The sequence below is a fragment of the Macrobrachium nipponense genome, chromosome 28, assembly GCF_015104395.2.
Source record: "Macrobrachium nipponense isolate FS-2020 chromosome 28, ASM1510439v2, whole genome shotgun sequence".
Classification (NCBI taxonomy): Eukaryota; Metazoa; Arthropoda; class Malacostraca; order Decapoda; family Palaemonidae; genus Macrobrachium; species Macrobrachium nipponense.
This window is the reverse complement of record NC_087217.1, coordinates 63,517,508-63,525,007: the sequence shown is the minus strand read 5'-3', so window position 1 is coordinate 63,525,007 and position 7,500 is coordinate 63,517,508. Positions and strand designations below refer to the sequence as shown.

At 38.3% G+C, this 7,500-nt stretch overlaps 1 protein-coding gene across 1 annotated transcript in view; it reads right to left on the bottom strand.

Annotated features, from left to right (window-relative positions):
- LOC135201819 (alpha-tocopherol transfer protein-like) overlaps positions 1-2,955 on the bottom strand; it is a 25,340-nt gene extending 22,385 nt beyond the window's left edge. Inside the window, exon 1 of the mRNA XM_064231094.1 lies at positions 2,798-2,955. The gene's annotated coding sequence lies outside the window, so the exon portion shown is untranslated. The remainder of the gene's footprint in view (positions 1-2,797) is intronic.
- Positions 2,956-7,500: the final 4,545 nt, after the last annotated feature.

The window sequence follows — 7,500 nt, the reverse complement described above, 5'->3', positions numbered from 1 at the left end:
CGTTTGTTTATCGAGTCATGAAGTGATTCTCAACAGGAACCTGTGCCAGCAGAAGGCCAGCTTATTCTAAAAAAAAAAAAAAAATTAATTCTGATTTCGTAAGTAGCGAGAGAGACCGTTCCGGCACACGGCCAATATAACAATAATGGCAGATTGTGATATAACATTCTTTGCATCACGGTTGGTGCAGGTTGTTGCGGTGTTGTAAATATTCGGTTGAAAGCCTGCGGGAGGGAGGTTACACATTTTTATCAGTTAATTCTCTCTCGTGCCATTGTATGTACTATTGTCGGACGAAATCTTTGAGTCTTTGACAGAAGGCGACAACGGTAAATGACGAACTTGCAAAGTTGGTGACTTTCAGTAATAAAATTTCAAAACGTAAGTCATCAATAGGAAGTCTTTACATTGTGGAAATATTGAGTTATTAGGTAATATTTGTGACAAAGCAACCAACATGGCGACAAGTGATTCTAAGAATCGAGAGAGAGAGAGAGAGAGAGAGAGAGAGAGAGAGAGAGATGAGAGAGATGACGAGAGAGAGAGAGAGAGAGAGGAGACGAGGCTGGTTTCAGGGACTTCTTAACTAACGGGAAAAAAAAAGTTCTAAATCACTAAACAAAAACTTGCATCGTGATCGATAGATAAAAAAAAAAATAACAATAAAAAGTAAATACAATGGAAGAGAGAGGGAGAGAGAGAGAGAGAGAGAGAGAGAGAGAGAGAGAGAGAGAGGAGACGAGGCTGGTTTCAGGGACTTCTTAACTAACGGAAAAAAAAAGTTCTAAATCACTAAACAAAAACTTGCATCGTGATCGATAGATAAAAAAAAAGAAAAAAGTAAGAAGTAAATACAAAGGAATAACATGTAACCGTTCAAGTGAATTAAGACGCTCTCAGACCGTTACCAATCACATTAATTTTGGTTGCTATGTTTGTTGCTCTTGACAGCGTTGGGCAAGAACTGTTTTATGACTCATTATTGTTCCATTTGGACGCCGCTGTTTGTGACCTCAGATTATAATGATGATGATGATATCTGGAGTCTGTTTTTGTTTGTTTGTTGGTTAGGTATAAAAGTTTACGCTTCCGATATGATTTAAATTTCAGTTTTTTTGGTTTCAGTCTTTTTACCTCCTTAAATTTGTGTGTGTGCACAGATGCACAGTTTGATATACATCCACACACACACATACACACACACACACACACACACACACACACATATATATATATATAACATGTATATTATATATATACATATATATATATGAAATATACATGTATATATATGTATATATATGTGTGTTATTGTGAGTGTACACACACATAGACAGTTATTATAAGTACATCTTTATTTATAGAAATATCCACACGTCTAAAAGCAATAATCCGTATTTCATATATTTAGCTATACACACACACATACACACACATATATATATATATATATATATATATATATATATATATATATATAGTATATGTATATATATATGTGTGTGTTATAATATATAAGATGTATATATATTTGTGTGTGTGTGGTATATATATATATATATATATATATATATATATACACACACATGTCTATATATGTGTGTATCCATGCATAAATCAACTTGAAATTACACTTCAAATTGTAGAAATCTGCATATATCGAAAAGTTACTCCATGTTTTGACTTATTGTCATCCAGCCTAAGGCCAGCCTCCCACACCAATGGTTGCCATGAACATATGAATGAAGGTACCGTAGTCCGCCACCTCTACGAATAATGGAGACAGCTACAAACATTTGTATGTATACTATAAAATACATTTTAAAGTTCAGACTGAAAATGTTAAGATATTAATCAGTCTACATTCACTCTCATTTAGTGCGAAAATCAGATAATCATTTCGACAGACATTCAACACATTTCGACAGACATTCAACAGATAGCTTTTAGGTATACAAATCTCACACAAATACGAGACCGGTCCTATTTGAAAATCGATCCAATCTCTCAACACGATTCAGAAAAATACGAGTGGTAAAATGGCGTTCATCATGAGGCAACCAAGATTATATACATCCAGCAAGATCGCACAGAACTCGCTCGGTTGCGCAATGAAATATTAAGTTGCAGAACTTTTACATCTTCTCCAAACCTTAATGAATACTTTCACGTCAGTATTCATAAGAATCGTTCGTTCATAATATTCTTCTCTCTTCGTCGTGAACTTTGAATGTCTGGTGTTGGACACACGGATTAACTTTGTGGATAATCATGGAAGGACTTTTTGCTCTTGTAATTCTTTATCGTTCATGGCAGTGTGTACTTAGTCACGCAAACGGTAATGAATTAGTCATATATTTAGGATACCAAAGTCAGGTCACTCTAATTTACATACACACACACACACACACACATATATATATATATATAGATATATTAGTATATATATATATATTATATATATATGTATAATACACACACAGATAATATATATATATATATATAGTATATATATATATTATAATATATATATATATATATATAAATCTGTGTGTGTTGTGTGTGTGTGTGTGTGTGTGTGAAAATTGTAATAGCCACAATTCCCTCTTAACTTCTCAAATTCTTTGAGAGGTTAAGAGGGAAATTTGGCTATTACAATTTCACATGTATCTGGTAAAAATGACCAATAGATTCTACATATATATATATATATACTATATATATCATATATATATATATAATGTATATGTTCAGTAACACACCTAACGCTGTATGACTAGAAAGGTGAGGATCTTACCTGTGCAACTGTTTAAGATCGAACGTCTCGAGAACACTCCCCCTTCTCAGTCAGTCAGCAAGTCCAAAGGAAGCGTTACAGACAAAGCAAGCACACACCCTTGCACCACAACAGCCCAATCTACACTGGTTGCGGTGACTCTGCCAACCCTGGCGGTACAGCTCGGCACTCGAAGGATTTCTCTCACCAACCAATCAACCGCCGCTGTCGAGGACCCTTCTCTCCTGTCTTTTCTACATCTCCTCCTCCTCCTTCCTCCTCCTCCTCCTCCTCCTCATTCTCCTCCCCTACTCTCTTCTTCTTCTTCTTCTCCTTCTTCTGCGCACACCTCTGCAACCTAGTGGTAGAAATAAAACTAATCTTCGATTCTTATAGTCAAAAGTGTTCTAAATTCAAAACATAGCGACACATGGACTTACCCGAAATAAAATCATTTTATTATCAAGTACGTCAATAGATTAATTCATTTTTTAAATGACAGCAAATCTCTATACATTCAAAATCCACATCTGTTTACTGTTAACCTTTCCAGGGAACTCCAAGATCCAGTGAAAGGCCTCGAAAACCTATTAATTCAATCCAACTTTTACCCTCGAGTTCCTCTTTGCAAGGTCAGATTACCCCAGTCTCTCGAGGGGAAGGGAATATTCACTCCATCAAACTTTAAGTAGGACCAGGATCAAGTTATTTTCCGCGAATTTTGGGATTATTTGCCTAAAACTCCTTTGTTGCTCTGTTGTCAATTCGCTTCCAGTTGTCTTCTATGGGTTTGTTTTCTCTCATTCATTTATTTATTCATTTTTTGCAGGGCACGTATCCGGAAATCAAGTTATGGGCACTTTTCAGTGTCAGTCTTACAAGGTAGTTCTAAAAATACACCATAGATCCTTAAATAATGAGAGTGTATTTAGTCCAAGGGCATTGCGGTTAACTTCCTCATACAGACACAGATAGGGGCGGTAGAGATATGGGGGCGGGATGGTGGGGTGTTGCGGGGGGAATGCCTCATAAACCAGTATGGGCACTAAAACTCCACCTTGCGTCAAGCAAAAGACCGACCTATGACTGCCATTTCTTGAGTATTATTTAACCCAGTACCTAATCTTCTTGGAGACACAGATAGGGACGCTAGGGATACGGGGGAGGAAATTCCGCAGAAAACGGTATGGGCGCCAAAACTCCACCTTGCGACAAGCAAACACTAACCTACCACTGCCAGTTATCTAGCCCAGCTGCCCAGTACCTAATCAGGATTTCAGAAGACTCCGAGTGAAGAGCGCCCGTTGGTTCACGTTAGGATTATATATATATATATATATATATATATATATATATATATATATATATATATATATATATATATATGTATATAAACTTTAACTTCAGAATGCCATCACTTTCATCAGGAATCCGTTTGCTTTCAAGCATGCTTGGGAATCCCACCAAATTTGCCGACTGTGTTGGCTTGCGTTGGCCTTGAGGTAAAAACCCATCTTTGCCTTTCTGTCCACTGGAGGACACTGAGGTCAAACACTTTGATTATGTCAGAACAGATTTGTTTTTTTTTTTCTTTCTTTCCTGGTATTCTCTTCCCTTTCACTCAACTTATATTCTTGACTCACTGTTATCAAAGTTCATGCAATTATACGTCATGCACACCAACGTTGAAATTTCGTCGTTTCTTTCTTGATCTTTATTTACCTCTCTCTCTCTCTGTTCATTCTCCCGCGTGTATTCCTTCCTACTGGCAACCCTCTCCCAGATCTCCGGTTCCTTCTCCTGCGCCTTTTCGTCTTTAACCTTCGATTCAATCTTTCAAGGACTCGGCTGTGAGCAAGTGTAGTATAGGGCTACGGACCCCGTCCATGTTCATCGCTGCTGCTGAATCAAATGTCAATGAAAACGTGTTCTTTCTTTTACCTCTCTCTCGAGAAGGTTTTATAAGGCTGATGACATCAGCGGACGGAGGCGATTTGAATGTTCCGCTTTACTTTCGTCATTCCATTGATTTCGTTTTTTTTATTCCCTTTTACTTTCTTTTCGACGGCGTGTTAAAGGAGGCGCGGAGGTCAAGATTGATTTAATGACATACGCTTCGTTGTCTACTTTAATGGACGTCATTTTAGTTTTACGCCGGATTCATTAACGCGTTTATCCATCAGTATCTGACAGTCTGTGTCTTTGCGGTGTTCTTGCTTGTGCTATGCGATGACACTCAACAGGGAAAGTTTCGTTGGTGCCATAGGGCTGAAAACGAACACACGCACAGTATATATATATATACTATATATATATATATATATATATATATATATATATATATATATATATATATATATATATATATATATATATTTATATGACGGATGTGTATTCGTATTAGTAACGGTACAGTAAACCACTCTCTCTCTCTCCCTCTCTCGTTCTCTCATCTGAATGTAAAACAATGAAAGAAAACTCCAGCAGAGGAAGAGATGTTTGGGATCATATGCTACAGGCCGGTCCAAGTGAAACTTCACTCTGACTGGGTTAACAATGAGGCATAACAAACAAACGCAGCGTTCTATTTACGCTCCGTGGGAATATGCCGAAAGTAGGTGTGACTGTTGGCGCATCTCTTTAACAGAGAGCAAGACCGCCACTTGGATAGTTCGTAAAAGTTCACATCACGTGGAAAGAAGCGTATGCGATCCGATAGGAACCCCTGGCTTGCCCTTGAAAAGGTACTACGAGTAATAGGAGTCATTTGTGAAAGGCGTCTTCATCCTCATAGGGTCTCTCTCTCTCTCTCTCTCTCTCTCTCTCTCTCTCTCTCTCTCTCTCTCTCTCTCTCTCTCTCTCTCTGAAAATGCTTACAGTCTCGAACTGGCTAGAAAAGCCTCGTCATTTATAACCCTCTCTCTCTCTCTCTCTCTCTCTCTCTCTCTCTCTCTCTCTCTCTCTCTCTCTGGAGATTCAATGCTTGGAGCATAAAACTAAAGAGCAAGTCCCTTTGCATCTCTCTCTCTCTCTCTCTCTCTCTCTCTCTCTCTCTCTCTCTCTCATTGGAAAAATTAAATGTTATGACCATAAAACTGAAGCGCAAAGTCCTTTTGCATCTCTCTCTCTCTCTCTCTCTCTCTCTCTCTCTCTCTCTGTATGCGTTGTTTGTTCATTTCCCATAGAGACGTCCCCTCCCCCCTGCCTCGCCATACGCCACACTTTCACCGTGAAATGTGGGTCGATCAAATTTAACTTAAGACGGCCAAGGAACCTGGGTGCATAATCTCACTACTGGAAGGATGATTATGTAACAGACACACTCACACAATCGTTTCAGCACTCGCTCTTTGCTGTCTCCGTGATAACGAGTTAAATTGTATAAAAAAGAAAAAAAAAATCGTTCTGAAATGAACAAAGGTCATCCGCTTCCCATTGTCTTCGCTGGAGCTGCTGAATCATGCTCTTAAAAAAAGAGCCTCTGTTGGTTTTCCTCAAATAACCAACAAGAAGAATTTATTGTTTTGTTAGTATCAAGCGCAAACGTTTTTTTCCCCATTGCATAAAAGTTCATTTACTGGATGACGAAAACAGTAAAAGTCACGTCGAACAATTTCTCAAAGGGTACAACATACTCAGTAAGGTTTATTGTTAGACTGGGCAAAGGACAAGTTTTTGTTACTGCAATTGCATTGAAATAAGCAATATCTCACGAAAAAGGTTTTTAAAATCTTGATTTGAGATTATACGAGTCAGGCCGAAGCGAACACGGCTAACTTTGTAGTCTGTCTTCCAGTAATCGATGACTCGACATTTGAACAATGAAGAATAGTTTGTTTTCGTTAGAAAACAATGGAAATTTTCAATTGAGTCTAAACGACCTCACAAAAATAAATAAATGAACAAATAAATACAGAAATGACGAATCGACGCCTCTCCTTCCTCTCTTAACGAGATTGAAATTTTCAATTGAGTCTATACGTCCTCACAAAAATAAATAAATGAACAAATAAATACAGAAATGACAAATGAATCAACGCCTCTACTTCCTCTCTTAACGAGATTAAAATTCATTTCCTTCAAGGAGTTTGAAAGCTCACCCTTCAGCTTCTAACCAGATAGGTCTAGCTGAATTCCAGCCTTGAACCTATCCATTCGACAGATCCTGTACACCGTCACCCCCACGTATACTACTTGTGCCAAATTGTCATTCCTCGGCCGGAAATAAACATCCCTGAGGCCTGCAAGCCTCTTCATCCGGCCTCGTTAATGACAACAAACAGGCACTGAACACTTCCGTCTTCGTCGGAGGAAGTTAAAACGCTAACTATGAGAATGGTATAATAATGTTCATTTTGCTGGCACATGACTTCTTTAAAAATTAAGGTCAGAGAGAGAGAGAGAGAGAGAGAGAGAGATAGAGAGAGAGAGAGAGAGAGATTCTACTACCTTTGGTACGTGATGACCTAAACACGGGGGTTGTTGGCGTCCGTTGGCAGAGGTATTCGTGCACATGAAGTTTCTGTTTTTTTCTTGTGTTTATTTGCTTATTTCGATTATCTGTTTGACTGGCTTGTGTTCATGTGAGTGAAGTAAGACTACGGTTGGTTTGATAGCATGTATCTTTTCTTGAGAACGGAAAGCCAGTGTCACTTCAATCTTCAAGGGTTCAGATCAGAGAGAGAGAGAGAGAGAGAGAGAGAGAGAGAGAGAGAGAGAGAGAG